Below are 18,545 nucleotides of genomic sequence, written 5' to 3' on the forward strand. Positions count from 1 at the left end.
CACATGCCTGCAGGCAGAGTGGTGGCTGCACTCCCCCCCGCCGGCCACTCTGTGCGTTTCAAAACCTAGCAACTAGCGTCACTTCTATTTATTTTTTTAACTCTTATTAACCTATACTTAACCTTTTAACTACCTTGAGCTCTACTCGTGAGCTCTTATTTCTTATCCTAAACTAAAACTACAACTACACACCCTGTGCTACTCCTGCCCTTACTACCTCTAACTACTTCTTCCTCTCCTTATCTACTCCCCTCTGCTCCCTGTCTCGGGCGCCCTCTCCCTTTCCCCCTCCCTCTGGGGTCATACCTAACCACTCGCCGCCGCATACCTGTTATCCCTAACTTGAGCCCCCTGCTTGCATCGCTCCTGTAACCCTCTGTCCTCTCTCATGTCCCCTTTTCCCTATATACTATACATACTGTGTATACTATACCGTACTACTATAATATACTATAGATAGACCAACTATACATGTATTTGCCATACTACCCCATTTGCCTCCCGGCACTTGCGGGGGCCTTCACCTCCCCCCCCTCTGCTCCCCCCCCTCTGTCCAGAGTTACCCCCCCCCCCCCGAGCGGCCAGGCAGCTTCCTTCTGCACCGCTATCTCGAGTCCTTCCTGAGGAGTTCAGTATGCCCCGTGATCGCTTCCCTGGCGGTGGAGCTCGCGTGCCCCCGCCAGAGGAGACCGCTTCACTTCCTGAATGTCGCCTCTCCCCTGACGTCATCTTGCCGTCTGCCGGGTCTTTTAGCCGCGCCTCCCCTCCAGCTCTCGCGAGATCGGGTCCCGCGACGTCACCGGTGTGGGCGTGTTGTGCTCATTCAGAGGTGGGCTGAAAAAACGAGAGGGCTGGATCGGGGGAGGCTCCCTGGGCGGGTCCAGCCGGCAGAGCAGACCTTCCCGCCGAAACCCCTGCCGCCATGGGAGATCTCGCGCCCTTCTGTCCTGCTTCCTCACCGATAGGTAAATAGCCGCCATTTTGGGGACCCATGTGCTGTGGCCATCTGCTTAGGGCATCCATCTTCGGCAGCGGGCCGACTCCAGAGCCTCGAAAGTCTTACGGTAGGGGGGATTTCTGCCTTAGCCTGTGTGTCAGGGTATGTTTAAACCGCGCAACGGGTGCAACTGCAGCTCGCGAACCTTATTCTGTCCCGCATTTATGGGCTTTTCCCGCTTCCCCCTTCCCCCTTCCTTGCTCAGTCTCCTCTCCGTCGTGGGTGAGGGACCCTGCTTCCCTGGCGGGGAGTCCGTCCTCTTCCCCTGCTGGGCTCCCTCCGCACCATTGTCCTGTGGCCCCCGCACCCCCAGTTTTTTTAGGAAGGCTGCCCCTTCTGAGGGGTGCTTGAGCACCTGCGGTCTGCCGTTTTTGATGGCTACTAGGGCGAATGGAAATGCCCATCGATATCTCACCTCGCTGTCCCTTAGAGCCTTGGTAATATGCCCTACCGCTCTCCGTCTGGCCAACGTTAGGGGGGACACATCCTGGAAGATCAGGAGGGTAATCCCCTCGAAGGTAATATGCGGGGTGGCACGGGCAATTCTGCTCACCTCTTCTTTGACGGAGAAGTAGTGGAGCCGGAGGATCACGTCCCTAGGGGGGTTAGAGGGCACGGGTCTGGATCGTAAGGCCCTATGGCATCTGTCCATTCTAAAGTCTGATGCCGGACTGCCTGGTAGTATAGAGGCCATCCACCGGGACAGCAGAGCTTCTGGGTCCAGGATTTCTTCTGGGATCCCCCGGACTCTTAGGTTGTTTCTTCTATCTTTATTCTCCCCGTCCTCTTGTCTGGCTTCCAGCTCTGCCACTCTCTGCTCCAGCGCCTGCACCCGGGAGTTTGTCTCTTTGTGGGTATTGGAGCTAGCTTCCATGCGCTCCTCCAGTTCGTTGGTTCTTGTCCCTATTTGTAAGAGGTCATGTCTGAGCCCCTCCACCTCTCCTCTGAAGAAAGATTTAAGATCAATTAATAAGCGTGAGATTTCTTTTTTAATAACTTTTGTTTGCTCTGCTGCCGCTCTTGAGCCCTCCGCATCTTGGGCTGAATCTGAGTCAGAGACCGCCGACATCTCCGCAGCCCCTGCCTTGCTTTGGCCAGTAAAGTAGGCCCTGACATCTGACTTGCGTCGGGTCTTCTGTCTTGTTGCAGCCATCCTTTTTTGGGGCTTATTGGCTTGACTGGGAAGGGTTTAGACGGCTGTCGCTCTGTTTTTTTTCCAAAATTGCTGGTTTTGATATTGATTATTTGCTTTATTGTGCTGGCGGTTGGTGGAGCTGTGTGTCTATGCAACCATCACCAACCAGCCGCGCATGCGCATCCCAGCTGTTATCTTTTTTTGAGTATCTTAATGGTCTCCATTCACCGGTCCTCCTCACTAATACATGGAGTACACAGCAACTCTCTTTTTTAGATGTCCTCATTACACAGACTAATGGGGAGTTACATACTGATCTTTTTAGAAAGGATACAGACAAAAATGCAATTTTAAGGGCAGATAGCCATCATCCTCCTTCTCTTATTGATGCATTACCTTTTTCACAGAAAGTCCAGGTCTGCAAAATCACGAGCAGGAAGGATCATATTGAACAAGCTTTTGGATAACTACGTGGTAGATTCCTGGCTAGGGGATATCTTCCTGCGTATATCCTCCTGCTGTGTTAGACCGGGCACTGGATAAAGAGGTAACTGCTACCAAAAATAAGAAAGAGGACGGGCTTGTATTTACCACTATATACAGTCAAGCTGGTGGTTTTATTAAATCTACCATTCTTAAACACTGGCATATTCTGCAAAATGATGATATATTATCTGAAAGTTGCTGTGTACCACCAATGGTGGCATTCAAAAGAGGGAGAAATCTGGCGGATAGCCTGATACATGCAGATAATGAGGGTAACTACAGAACTCCTCATTTTCTGGAGGGTGGCAGACCGGGTAACTTTAGATGCATGAGCTGCTCGGTCTGTAACAGTCTGACTACCGGTAGTCAATTCAGTCACCCCCAAAGCGGGAGGATCATAAAAATCAAAAATAGAATCACATGTAGATCTGAATATGTAGTGTACGTCATAAAGTGTCAATGTGGTCTTCTTTATGTGGGAACGACCATAAGAATGTTAAAAACAAGGTTCATTGAACATAAAAGTGTAATTCGAAAAGGTACGGATCCCTCTATTCTTGTGCAACACTGTGTGGAACACAATCATAATGTTGCCTCTTTACGCATCATGGGTATTGAGACAGTAGCACCTAGACAAGGCACTCCAGATAGGGAGACTTTCTTATTGAGACGTGAAGCATTCTGGATACATGCTTTAAATACCAGGAACGGTATGGGTCTTAATGAGCAACAGAATTTAAAATGCTTCCTTAATAGAAGGTAATTTTTTGTCTTTCTACAGGCATATTTGATCTTGCACCATCCATGGACTCTGCACTTACCAATTGGGAAGATTATCCTTTTTGTGTGTTTTTTTTTCCTTCTTTTTTTCCCCTCCCTCCCTCCCCCTTCCCCTCCCTCCCTCCCCCTTCCCCTCCCTCCCCCTTCCACTCCCTCCCACCCTCCCCTTTCCCCTTCCTCCCTCCCCCTTCCCCATCCTCCCTTCCCCTTCCCCCCCCCTGGTTGTGTGTACCCATTTCTGACCTAGGTATACACACTAGTATATTCTAAATACTGATGTACTGCATATTCTTATGTGGAATTTCACTGTAACTTTGCAGGATTATACTGATGTCATCAGCAGTATACAGTCACATGTTTTAATAGTATATTGCTGTATTAGTTTTGTGCACATATGCTTTATTAATATTTTGGTGTGTGGTTTATTTACACTTTCAGGGTGATTTATAGGAGTGTCTCACTCCTCCCTGCTCTGACTCTGATCCCATGGCGACGGATACATCTTTGTCCAGCCCTGTGAGTACAGTCTTGATTGGTGCACGCCCGCCCCCCCTTACCCCCCTGACTGCCGGATCACGTTGACGTCATCATGGGGGAGTGTTCAGTCTGGGGAGAGGTGTGGCTGTGGCTGCAGTCCTCCAAGACAGCTCTATGCTGTATTGCCAGGGATTTAGACCTAGACGTCTGACGTCACTAGGGGGCGCCATATGGTAGCTCTGACGTCATCAGGTGGGCGTCAACATCCTGGTTATGTGGCAGAGCGGGGAGGGGTGAGTATCAGGGGGGTGGTATATATTGTGACTGTTTCTTGTGTTTGTAGCCTTCACCTTGACTGCCGAAACGTTGGACTTTATGGCATATTAAACCTCCTTTGAGTAAGACCGTGTGTCTGCTTCTTCTTCTTTGTCCGGCTACATTAAGGGTCAGGAGACAAAGAGGACAGAGGCAGGAGAACCCCATCTGGCTCCGGCCTTGCCTGTCCCTACGAATACAAACATACAACCCCTCACTGAATAACATAGCCCTAATCCCATGTAATAATCCTGGGTGTAAACAAAATAATGGTTTTATGAATATTGTAATGGTTTATTAGGGACCTAGGAGGTGGCCAGTGGGGCTGTTATTTGTATTTTTGTTTATTGTGGGTAGCGGGGGTGGGTGAACGGGGTATTGTCCCCAAGGATGGGTGTTTAGGCCTACCGGGTGGGGGGGTAGCGGGAGGGGTTAACCCCTTCATTACCTTAGCGGTATTAACCGCTAAGTTAAAGAAGAGGTTAAGTCATCCCGCAACCCCCTGGCAAGGCCTAAACACCCACCCAGGGCCAAATACCACCTTCACCCACCCCCGCTACCCGCAACTTCATTGACTTGGCGGTAATGAAGTTGCCTGTAAATGCATTTTTTATGCATGGGATTCATGCCGGGGGTCTCTGGTGCTGATATTAATGGATATCAGCTCTGGGACACATGCATTTTATTTTCATCGCAGCTTCACCCCACCTTCTTTCCAACTTTTGTGGCTGGACAATTTGGAGAAGAAACAGCAATTTTATAGTGGCGATCAGCCGCAATAAGCTGATCAGGGCTTATAGAATTGAGCGTGTTTGAAAAACTAGCGCCGAAAAGTGGCTTATCACCACGCATCTGCCGATTTTATTTATTTATTTTCCGGCAAAAAAAACCCGGTTATTTTTGCTCTAATCGCCAGCTTCTCTGGGCTTACAGAATCGCTGTAGGCGATTACTGCATGAGGGCCTTAGGGAGGATTTGTTCCTGTAAAGTACACCTAGTTTGGCATAGGATTTGGATGTCAGGGTATCAATGTGCAACCCAAATGTTAAATGGGAGTTGAACTATATGCCCAGATATTTCAAACCAGTAACAGGGGCTAGGATGGTATTAGAGCTGGTTTTTATCTGAAGCTCTGTCATTGGCAGCTTTAGCAATTTAGCTCTGGTCCCAAATACCATTGTTACAGTCTTGTCAGTGTTTAAAATCAGTTTGTTTTAAGAAATCCAGTTTCAAGTCTCAAAAAATCAGATTGAAGTATGTGTTCAAGGTCAGAGAGGCGAGGGCTGCGTGCATATAGGATAAGATCTAAGGCCTCTCACAATAACCCGTTAGGAATATTAATTCCTCATCTATCCAACATAAGTATAATATATAGTCTACCAAGACCCCTAATACAGAGTTACCCACCTTATACGGGAGCAGCTGCCAGACGAGTATAGTAAATGTATCTTATTTTTTTTGCCACTGGAGGGCAGCGTGGAGTTACACGGAGGGGCGCCCGTAAGGACGACGTGTCCGTTAGGCGGAAGGAGAAGCGCACACACTTTTATGTGAAACGGATATATTTGGGGAGGGATTTAGTAGTCTGAGTAAGAAAATTGACCATTTAAATATGCACAGATTTAATCCCACTTTTGGAAATTAGGGATGTTGCCTAAAAGTTTGAGAATGCATCAAGTGCCACCCATGGGCTTTAATGAAGCAGCATTTGTGGGCTAAAGGGAACAGCATTCTGTATATAGGTATTTTGGACTCGATATAAATAATTGATGCCAAAAACTAATATTAAGTAAATTGAGAATGGAAAAATCTTCAGCACAAACGTAAAGAATGTGATATTCTGAGAGATCTTACAGATGTTATCAAATCCCACAGTGAATATATAGAAAATGTCTGTATAGAACGAGTCAAACAAGAATATGCCAATAAAACGTTTAATTGGGAGATATAGGGGCCACAATTCAGGTCATTTAGCTGAAAGAAGAGAAGCCGGTCAGCCAGTAGAGCAGGTCAGCCAGTAGAGCAGGTCAGCCGGTAGAGCAGGTCAGCCGGTAGAGCAGGTCAGCCGGAAGAGCAGGTCAGCCGGTCAGCTCTGAGATCAGCATTACTTATATCCCCTAAACATTGTCCCCTGCATGTAATGCTGCAGAACAGCCTACACTGCATATACTGTACATGAGATACTTAACCCTTTCTTTTCGCTCGACTCTAATCTGAATGATTTGCTAATTGGTTTGTAATTAGAGAGATATTTGTAGCAGAATCCCATGTATGTTATTTTTACCTTTTTAGATACCGTTTTGTGTAATAAAAGATATGACAGATCTTGCACTTGTGTTTGGCAGAAGTGTATATGTGACCCTATAAATCTCCCTCACACCCGGGCTTGGCAGCGTGACACTAGTGCAGCGTCCTGGGGAAGAATCACTGAGCTGTTAGCACTAGATACAACGGATAGAAAAGACACTACACATAGGTTTGATTAAAGAGAGTATTTTATTGAAATAATTAATCTCTTTGCTGGGGGGGGGCCTGCAGCACATTGCAGAGCGATATAGTAACACGCAGAGCAATGCATTGCAGGCCCCTCCGGCAGCAAAGGGGTGAAGACCAATGCAGGGTGTATAAAGATCTCACTGATAATTCATGCACAAAGGGCAGTTTGTTGCTGTGATCCAGAGGAAGGCGAAACATAACCCCTGCTGTGCAAAGGGGGAAAAAAATTCCTTCCTGACCCCATTAAATGGCGATCGGATGGTCCCTGGATCACTGCGCAGTGAGATCAGATGGAGCAGCACAGATCAGCGTTGTTATACACAGGGGCACACTCAGTATATAGAGATGCGGGTGATGGGGCCCTTGTGCCCCTGTGTATAACTCACCTGCTCCCCCATCCCCCTGCATATCTATCCCATTCACCCCTTTTCCTCCCGCATACCTCGCAGGGCCAGCCGGCCATTAGGCGGTCGCCTAGCGCGCAGAGCTCCTAGGGGCGCATTAATAATCATTATTCTTTTTTCCTCTTATTATTTTTTTTTTTTTTTTTATAATTATTATTCTTTTTTTTATCCAGTATTTTGGCACCCTTTTATTTTTATTTTGCGTCGCGCTGGGGTGCGGTCGCACCCTCTGCAGCCCCGATAGCTACGCCACTGTTTATTTTATTATTTTATTTATCTTATTATTTTTTTATACAACTGGGGCACAAATTTTAAGTTTCGCCTCGGGCACATGAAACCCGTGCTCCGGCCCTGCTCCTTGTTCTCTCTCACTATCCCAATCTCAATATCCCTATCTCCCTCTAGTACCTGCCCCTCCCGCAGCCTTCCTGATCTTATCTGCCTCTCCTGCGGTCAAACCAACTTCTCAGGGCCCCTAGAATACCCCTGTATCTACGCCCTGGCTCCTCTGCTACCTGCTCCTGGCTTCTTCTCCGCCTAAAAAAGGTGAAGCAGCAGATCTGTCCGCACCTCTCGTATTCTCCTACCTGCTCCCGGGGTCTTCTCCTCCGCCTAAAAAAGGTGAAGCAGCAGATCCGGCCACACCTGTCGTATGCTCCTTGGTCATCGTACACCACGTGTGCGTCATCGGCCGCCTTGTAGCCCACCTCATTGTTCCACTTGACGCCCGCTTTGTCGTATGCCTCGTCGTCCGCCTCGTAGCCCGCCTCGTCGTCTGGTGGCACAAAGGGCACCACCTTCGTGCGTGTCCTGATCTGCAGGAGACATGAAGTGTTTGTAACCAGGGACAGTGATACTCTGTATCGCAAGAGCTCCTTTGCCACTTATACCCCATCCCCAATACCACGTTATACCGCCCTCCACGGTGCAAATACCCGTTATACCCACCTCCCCAGGCCCAGTACCCTGTTATACGCCCCTCCCCAGGCCCAGTACTCGTTATACCCACCTCACCAGGCCCAGTACCCGTTATACCCACCTCACCAGGCCCAGTACCCATTATATACCCCGCCCCAGAAGGTCATGTTTCTATTTATCAAAAATACATTGAGTTACCTCTGGTTTCCGAGCATGTCCTGGGGGAGTTATCACAGAGACACAGAAACGTCGCTGAGTTTGGGTTAGTAACTCCCTTAACTTCTCAGCAGTTGAATTCCCCATTAGGCGCTTAGCACGTTAAAAACAAGCGTTGCTATTTCTCTGCATGAAGTTGCAGGTAATTGGAAGAGTTACACAGTGACGGCTATTTCATCACTCACCTTCTTCCCCCGAAACGGTCTTTTCTGTCTTATTTCCGGCTTCACATCGGATATCCATATCCATTCTTGGCCTCTGATCTGTATGCAGGACAATGCTTTAAGACAGGGTTGCACAACCTTTTCCCCCTGCTCCCCCCTCCACCTTCCCCACCTTGTCTCCGACGTTCTGATGTAACGACGTCATGTGATATCACGTTGCTATGGCAATGCCACATCATGTGACGCCACGTTGCTGTCGCCAGAAGCCGCCGGAGACAAGGAAAGGGAACTTACAGAGGCCTTGCGCGCGATCTCCGGCATTTAATTTAAATGCTGTGGGGAAGAGCGAGGGGCCTCTGTTAGCGTCGAGCCCCTCCTCCCAAGAAAATGTTGTGCCCCTCGATTTGCGCACCCCTGCTTTAAGAGATATTCTGGGATCCTCCAACTCCTCCATCGGACCCTTCCTCATATTGACTGACCTTGCAGTGCTCTGCACTGACTTGCACTGACCTGCTATGGTGCCTCTCAAAATACCATGCTAACTCATTCTGAACATACATGTGTCCTTTCTACATGTTACTCAGCTTGTGTGGGCCACAGACAGCTTTCCCGGGGTCCAGGACTAGTTTCCACCGGAGACACTCACCCATGGGTCGGCGACTTTGCGAGAACCCACCCCCCCAACCTGTTTTCTCTTGCACTGCCATAGACAACAACATTTCGGCCTGCTGGCCTTTCTCAGGTAAAGTGGCTAAACCCACTAAATCCAGCAAAGAAAGGCCAGCAGCCGAAACATTGTAGTCTGTGGCACAATAAATTATCTTTTTTTATTCAAATCCGTGTGCCCTTTCCCATCAATCATATTGTATCCATTGGATGAAATGCCGGTCTTCCCTGAGACTAGGGGGCACCGGTAAAAGTATCACTACATATTGTTTTTTTTTGGTGTGCAGCAAATCCCCATCATTTTTGTGTTCTCTTGCTCTGCCCCAATCTGACACACCACCTTGCTCTCTCACCCCCCTCTTAGACTCCCCCGTCACCCTTTCCTTCCTCAAAGGTTGTCCTTTAATCAGATCTTACCCAAATTGTCTCCATCTCCCTTGGAAATGTTCTGTCTTTAAGCTGTGCGGCTCCTCTTGATACGAACTTTCTTAGCTGACCCCTTTAGGTTTCAGCTCCGAGGGTCTAAAAAATAAGCGACTCCGAAAAGATGTGAAATATGCGCACGGGTCCTAATGGGGCACTGAGGGGGAGACTTAAATACTACTAAATAATCTACTGTGCTAACATATATAATCTATTAACTAACAAATATAACTTATTAAACTAAGAAATATAATTTATTAAACTGACAAATATAACTTATTAAACTAAGAAATATAACTTATTAAACTACGAAATATAATTTATTAAACTAAGAAATATAACTTATTAAACTAAGAAATATAATTTATTAAACTAAGAAATATAACTTATTAAACTAAGAAATATAACTTATTAAACTTAGAAATATAATCTATTAAACTAAATAAATATCTATTAAACTAAATAAATATCTATTCAACTAAATAAATATAATCTATTTAAAAACAATACAATAAAAAGCTGGAGAAATGATACGTCAACCAAGCCACAGATGTGATGCCAATGAGCGTTGAACTCCTTGCAGATCCACCGTCAGCTGGTTGTGGCAGAAAGTGGTGACATACAGTAGAACAGAGTGGTTGAGCTGTAACCACGGCAGTCAGGTCAGAAATCAACACAATATTTTTTGAAATTTAGAATGAGAATGTTCTGTATGTCACATTCTGGGCTCAGACTCTGAGCCCTGTCACATGTTGAAGAGAAGCTTGTGGGGAGCGCAGGTGTCACCATATATATGCAAAGGAAAAATAAATATAGTGTGGTTTGTCTAAACAGGTACAGCAATCAACACAGGAATCATGAATGGAAACTCACATTCTGCCTGTTGTAATACAGCATTTGAAACAGCAATAGATGCAGTGAATGGATTCAGCACTGTGCAGGGGGGTCTGGCTGGTGGACACTCCCTGATGTCAGCAGGACAACCCTCAATAGAATGAAAAAGACGACTCTAGTGCAACATTGTATGTTCACGTTTGATATATTGAAAATAGGCAATTGCTATTGCACTTACATGAGCAACTTGTGCTTAGACACATAAAAATCGATGCGCAGCATAGGTGTGTGTCATCCCCCTCACTCCCGAAGTTGCGTCGCGTCACTTCCGGTCCGGCCCGTCGCGTCACTTCCGGTTTCGTCGGCGATCGCAGAATGGATCAAAACGGGTTCTGGGGTATGCTGGGCACACGTCTGGACTGCTGCAAGGTTCACTCAACGCGTTTCGCTGGCGTGGCAGCTTCGTCAGGAGTCCGATCTGTAGCTAAAGCTTCATTGTCCATATAAATACCCTTTACTGGTTTCTGATTGGATGGTTGAACAAATCTATACTTCTCATTGGCTGAAATGATACTTGCTGATTGGCCAATGGGCGGGACTACCCGTGTATGCTAATATCAATGGGAATTACATATACATGACACCATTTTATTAAATACAGACATAATAAAAATCTTTATACATAATATAAATAAATGAATAAATAAATACTAAATATACTAATCTAACTCTAATGCTAACTAATACATAGAAGAACTGACTGATTCACAGATAAAAAATATATATATTTGGAGTTAAAATCTGCACTAGTGTGTTTACATTGGTGTTTTAAACTCCTCAGCAATGTTTTATGCAGCAATTGAGGGAAATGGTAAGGGAGAGAGAAGCAAAAAATCACAGGTTAGTGTGACCCATATCAATACATATATATATATATATATATATATATATATATATATATATATATATATATATATATATATATATATATATATATATATATATATATATATATATATATATATATACCATAATAGATATTAAGTATATAAAATTTAAATCACATGTTTTATATTTTTAAAAAATATATATTTATAAATTAATTGTATAACATTATCTAATTAAAAATAAAAATAAATAGTAACAGAGTAATAATTTTATAAAAATTGACACATATATTTTAACTACAGTATATAAAAACACTGATTTCTATATCTGAATTAAGCCCATCTGGAATTAATGTTTTCAACCGGTGAATCCAGTATGTTTCTCTTTTAATTAATTCTTTGGTTCGGTCACCGCCTCTCCAGTTTAGTGGGACATGTTCAATTCCTTTAATAGTTAGATCTTTTAGGTTGGATGCATGAAACCGGGTAAAATGTTTAGGGACACTATGAGTGTCCAACATACGTCGTATATTACCCATATGTTCCAATGCTCTCACTTTCAGGGCACGAGTGGTCTGTCCAACATATTGAAGACCACAACTGCATTCCAGCAAATAGATAACAAACATGGAATTGCAATTAATAAATTGTTTTATATTAAAAATCTCATTAGTGGTGTTTGATTTAAAATTGTTTTTAGCCCCCTTGCAGCAAAAATCACATATTTTGCAGTTGCCGCAAGAATAAAAACCTTCTGGAAGTTTTAGCCACTTATTAGTTTTAGTATGTTCCTTTTTGTTCTTCAAGACACTCGGTGCTAGTTTTTGTTTTAAATTGCTTGCTCTAGTAAATATAACGTTGGGCGTAGTTGGTAATACGCTCCCTAACACAGGGTCATTTTGTAAAATGTGCCAATGTTTTTTTATTGCATTCTTAATTTTATTCGCATCCTTATTGTATTGTGTCATAAAACTGGTGGTAAAATCTAGCTCTTTTTTATTTGCTTTAATCACATTTGGTTTAATTAAAAGTTTTCTATCAAGCAAATCTACTAGATCTCCCGGAAGAAGCCTTTTTGGCGAAACGGCCGTAGGAGCAGAGCTGTGACAGCACCCCTCCATCCTGTGACCCGTGTGCCTTACCATACTGCGTGAGACTTTCCTCCGTTTTACTGCTGATGTCCCACTGCAAGACTTTGGTCTTTATCATCTGATTCTCCTGCTGCCTGACTGAGTAACGCTGGTATTTATCACTGGATTTCCTCCGTGCTCTGTGCACACCATACACAGCAGCGCTCTATGTCCCTGTGTTATTCACACACCACCACTGCTCATTATTTTTGAGCTCTGTATCTCAGGGGACTTTATACTGTATGAGCGCTACCAGTGCACTTTATAGATTTACCACTGCTGCTACTTTTTTTACATGTGCAGCTCAATTTGGGCATCACTTTATTCAGCTGATTTACAGCACATTTAAGGGTCACAACTTTATGTATTTCTAGCTATGTGCCTAATTATCTCTCATCATCATTAAGAGGTTTATGTATACACTACCGACACACTTTATTGAAGTGTGGTCGGTACCGCAAGCCGGGAAATCTCCCGGCTTGCTAGTGGCCGCCCCTCGGCGTGCTATGACGCGCGGTCATGCGTCATCGGGAGCGTGCGCCCCCTGCACGCGTGTCCAGGGGCTCCCCGAGGGAGCCCTGGTGTCCCGCGAACGCGGGACAGCGGCAGGGGGTTCCGGGGGACCCGGCGGACCCGGCAGCGGTAGGGAGAGCGCCCCGATCGGAGGGCGCTCTTCCGCTGCTTCGGCGCGCGCCCGTCACACTCGGGCGCGCGCCAGGCTACTGCTGCGGCACAGAACGGGCAAATGCTCGAATAAACTGTGCCGCAGCAGTATTTACTACAATATATATCCAATCTTTCTCTTGTGGTCTGTATCTACTTACCATTTATATTCATTGCTACTCTTGTTCTGGATCGGCCGATCTCAGTAAACATTACTTGGGGAGAAATATTTTTCCCCTAGTTCTGTTATGTTATATTTGTAATGATATATTGTTACCCTGCTTTGGCTCTTATCAGACCAATTGTACCTCTTTGATGTTTTTACGTTGTGTCGCATAGCGATCTGACATGTGATTTGTGTGGGTCTGTCTTTTGTGTTTTTTATACTCTTTGTTAATAAAGTCCATTTCTATTTTTCATAATTCAGCATTTGAGTGCACCTTTTTGACCCTACTCTCCCTCCTTTTTAGTCATATTATTCCCTTGGGTCGGTAGCACCACCAGAGGGTTACCTTTTACCCTGACCTCTGGTTAACTGATTATTTAATCACACAAGGGTGATTTGATTGCGGCATCTATTGTGTGTTCCATATATATATATATATATATATGTATATATATGTGTGTATATATGTGTGTATATATATGTGTGTATATATATGTGTGTATATATATGTGTGTATATATATGTGTGTATATATATATGTGTGTATATATATATGTGTGTATATATATATGTGTGTATATATATATATATATGTGTGTATATATATATGTGTGTATATATATGTGTGTGTATATATATATGTGTGTATATATATATGTGTGTATATATATATGTGTGTATATATATATGTGTGTATATATATATGTGTGTATATATATATGTGTGTATATATATATGTGTGTATATATATATATGTGTGTATATATATATGTGTGTATATATATATGTGTGTATATATATATGTGTGTATATATATATGTGTGTATATATATATGTGTGTATATATATATGTGTGTATATATATATGTGTGTATATATATGTGTGTGTATATATATGTGTGTGTATATATATGTGTGTATATATATATATGGGTCACACTAACCTGTGATTTTTTGCTTCTCTCTCCCTTACCATTTCCCTCAATTGCTGCATAAAACATTGCTGAGGAGTTTAAAACACCAATGTAAACACACTAGTGCAGATTTTAACTCCAAATATATATATTTTTTATCTGTGAATCAGTCAGTTCTTCTATGCATTAGTTAGCATTAGAGTTAGATTAGTATATTTAGTATTTATTTATTCATTTATTTATATTATGTATAAAGATTTTTATTATGTCTGTATTTAATAAAATGGTGTCATGTATATGTAATTCACATTGATATTAGCATACACGGGTAGTCCCGCCCATTGGCCAATCAGCAAGTATCATTTCAGCCAATGAGAAGTATAGATTTGTTCAACCATCCAATCAGAAACCAGTAAAGGGTATTTATATGGACAATGAAGCTTTAGCTACAGATCGTACTCCTGACGAAGCTGCCACGCCAGCGAAACACGTTGAGTGAACCTTGCAGCAGTCCAGATGTGTGCCCAGCATACCCCAGAACCCGTTTTGATCCATTCTGCGATCGCCGACGAAACCGGAAGTGACGCGACGGGCCGGACCGGAAGTGACGCGACGCAACTTCGGGAGTGAGGGGGATGACACACACCTATGCTGCGCATCGATTTTTATGTGTCTAAGCACAAGTTGCTCATGTAAGTGCAATAGCAATTGCCTATTTTCAATATATCAAACGTGAACATACAATGTTGCACTAGAGTCGTCTTTTTCATTCTATTGAGGGTTGTCCTGCTGACATCAGGGAGTGTCCACCAGCCAGACCCCCCTGCACAGTGCTGAATCCATTCACTGCATCTATTGCTGTTTCAAATGCTGTATTACAACAGGCAGAATGTGAGTTTCCATTCATGATTCCTGTGTTGATTGCTGTACCTGTTTAGACAAACCACACTATATTTATTTTTCCTTTGCATATATATGGTGACACCTGCGCTCCCCACAAGCTTCTCTTCAACATTCAAGAAAGGAGAAATCTGGAACTTCTCCAAAGAGGGTTGAGCAGCAAAGTTTGCCATTATCATATTTGAGCACACATATATCACATATTTTGTTTATTGATTTATTGATTTATTTTCACCTTCACTAGTAGTGCCTCACAATTTCTGTTTTGCCCCTGTCACATGTTAGCAGCTTGTGATAATAGAAAGTATCCATATACTGGGATGTGATAAGAAACATGAAGGTCATTTTATACTGGGTCCCATAACCTGCTTTATATGAAGTATCATTTTACACTAATTAGTAGAGATGTTACATTTTGAAAAATAGCACTTCTGGCGGCATTGTTCATTTTCTCTACAAATGATAAATGAAAAAGTTGGATAAAAAGTTACAGTATATGTGTGTGTGCGCGCGCAATATATATATATATAGAGGTATCAGTACCGTGTTAGCCAAGCTTCAATAATCAAAAAATAAATAGATGATACCGTTCTGTGGCTAACGAAATGCTTTTATTTGTGCGAGCTTTCGAGATACACTGATCTCTTCTTCCGGCGATGTTACAATGAATGAGGCAAGCAAAAGGTATACTTAAAAACTGTGTCTCTTGGAATGTTATCTGTGCTGCTCCTTCCCCCGGTGTGGATGTGCTTTATGCCTAGAGGTGTCAAAAGGTTCCTGAAAGCAAGTGATGAAAGAGTGGGTATGTGTATCAGTGTGAATGAAAATGAATGGAGAGCCCACAGTATATACAGTGCTTTACAAAAGGTGTGTGTGGAGTGGGAGTGGGTATAAATGGTGTGGGTGGGTGTGGAAATGTGAGAGTTTGTAGCACAACTAAAAGTGTGTGTGGATACTTTGTGGTCCCTATTGATGTATAGGGATGTAAAAACAGTATTTGTATGTGTAAGAGACAGCTGTGTGTGCATACATATAGCACAGTATGTTAAATTACGCCGCGGGGTCATGTGACGTCACCCTCGTCAAATGCCGCTGCAGGTCACGTGACGCCGCATCAAGGTAAGGGGGGGGGGGGCACGAGCACCAGCAGAGGGAAGGCAGGGGGGCGAGCTGCAAAAGTTTGTGCTCCCCTGGTATAACCAATAAATAATATAGCTGATATAGCAATTTGGTTGTGGCTAGAGAGAGATTATAATGGCAGTGAGAATTAGTGGTCAGAATTAATAACAGTGCAATTACTAAAAAGTAGCTGTAATAAAATAATAATAAACACTCTGCCTAAACACAATAAAGTCCAGAAACATAGCTCTAATAGCTACTGCACCGACACACTTTATTCGAGCAAATGCCCAGTTTGTACCTGGCAGATACCTGGAATCCGCCGCTGCTCACCTCTTGCATGCTTCGTTGCGTTTGCCTTCCCAGCCACGGTTCATGCCTGGCTGACGGGGGCCTGATCTGTTAAATGATAATGATCAGGATTTACTAGGCTGCAATGCTTCGCTTGTCCACTAGATGGCATAAACTCATGACTTGTAAAGCGCCGAATCAGTAATGTGTGGGCTTGCAGTTGTTTCATTTGAAAAAAGATACTGTACCACAGTGTGCTATTGCACTGTAACTTGTCCTTGAGACTGAAGGAAGACGTTGCAAAAATGTATCAATTTAGGCTTTACATACTGTATTAAATAAAGACAAAGACCATTTTAGCTTACACTATTCTCCAGAGACATGAGTGTTCAAATGCAGCCCGTGTTCCAAAACCTGACAGAAGTTATGCTTATTTGATATGGGCCGCTATTAATGCAACAGAGGATAAGATGGCAACAGTTGTTCAAATTTATCAGTATTTCATCGAAAACTATGACTTTTACAAATTTTCGCCAACTCCTCATTTGTGGAAGCGTGCAATAAGGAAAAGGTTATGTAGTGACCCCTGTTTTCACCGTATTGAGCCCCAATTTGTTGGAGGGTATTGGTGTGTGTCACAGGGTTTTTCCCGTATCTATGATCATGGAGGCGGCAAAAGGCGAAGGGTCGTGTTAAAACCAACTAAGAAGCGACAGTCCCTGCCAATCAATGCGCCAGAACCAGAACCAGCACCAGCTTCTAATGATGGTCCCGCCATCAGTGACAACCCTGAGACAGAGTCGGATTTCGCGGCCAGTTTTGATGAAGCTTGCATGTACCTAAGCAATTTCCCGCCTCACCTGCTGACTACAGGTGGGCTAGTCCCGCTGCAAACTATTGACGTGGGTGATGATGAAAGCTGGAGTGGCAGTGGACCGGCACCAGCCCTAGCTGAATGGGAAATTCAATGGTGAGTACTGTATTGTTGCCGTATTATTTTGGTGGGGCAGGCTGGGTACTTCTTTAGGGGGCTGACCATTACTGTACATTAAAACTTTTCATTTTGTTTTTCCTCAGAAAAGAAAACGGCTAATGGGGGGATTTCGATCGATAATATTGTGCTGTACAGTATGCTGATGTTTTCCGGCCGAACAGTATACTGTGTAATAAACCCGAATAAATAAAACTATGCATTTATTCTACAGTACATGTTCAGTAAATTACTGCACATACAGTACTGGGGGCGAGATGTGTTTGCAGCAGAGAGAGAGATTTAATAATATTTTACAGTGAGCAGGGGGTTCCCTGAGCCAGAAATTAATGCTCAGGGACCCCCCCCTGCTCCTGCTCAATATTATTAAAAATACAGAAAATGCTGCGTCATTACCATAGCGGATAGCCGCTAAGGCAATGAAGGGCTTAACCCACCGTGCCCGCTTTATTGTGTGTAGTGGGGATGGGTGAGGGGGGTATTTGGCCCTTGGTGTAAGTTTAGGACTTGCGGGGGGGGGGGTGGTGTTGCGGGTGCACTTAACCCCTTCACGACCGTAGCAGTTAATACCGCTACGGTCATGAAGGGGTTAAGCCCTCCCGCTACCCCCCCCCCCCGCAAGCCCTCCCCAACCATCGTTGGGGCTAATACCCCATTCACCCACCCTCCCGCTACCCACAATAAAAAAATACACACACACACACACACAGCAGCCGCCAAAAAATAAATAAATCTAAATAAATAAATAAATGACAATAAATACATTTGAAATACATTTTTATTGATGGTGTAGATGTGCAGGGGGTCTCCGGAGCTGAATCGCGTTGGTTTTAGGTCTGGGGACCCCGTGCCCCCCGAGATACAGGCCCCTTTAGGGGGTGCCGGTATCCATCTGCGTTTAAAGGCCCCGATCACGTGATCGCGGCCTGTAAACCAAGCAGAGCAGAGGGATACCGGCACCCCCTAAAGGGGCCTGTATCTCGGGGGGCACTGGGTCCCCAGACCTGAAACCTGTGCGCTTCTGCTCTGGAGACCCTCTGCACATGTACAGTATCAATAAAACACATACAATATACAGTATAAATAAACACTCGTTCTTTACCTTAGCGGCTATGCGCTATGGTAAAGAAGCATCATTCCTGTATTGTAATACAGCCGCCAAAAAATAAATAA

The sequence above is a fragment of the Ascaphus truei genome, unplaced genomic scaffold (genome assembly GCF_040206685.1).
Source record: "Ascaphus truei isolate aAscTru1 unplaced genomic scaffold, aAscTru1.hap1 HAP1_SCAFFOLD_706, whole genome shotgun sequence".
Lineage (NCBI taxonomy): Eukaryota > Metazoa > Chordata > Amphibia > Anura > Ascaphidae > Ascaphus > Ascaphus truei.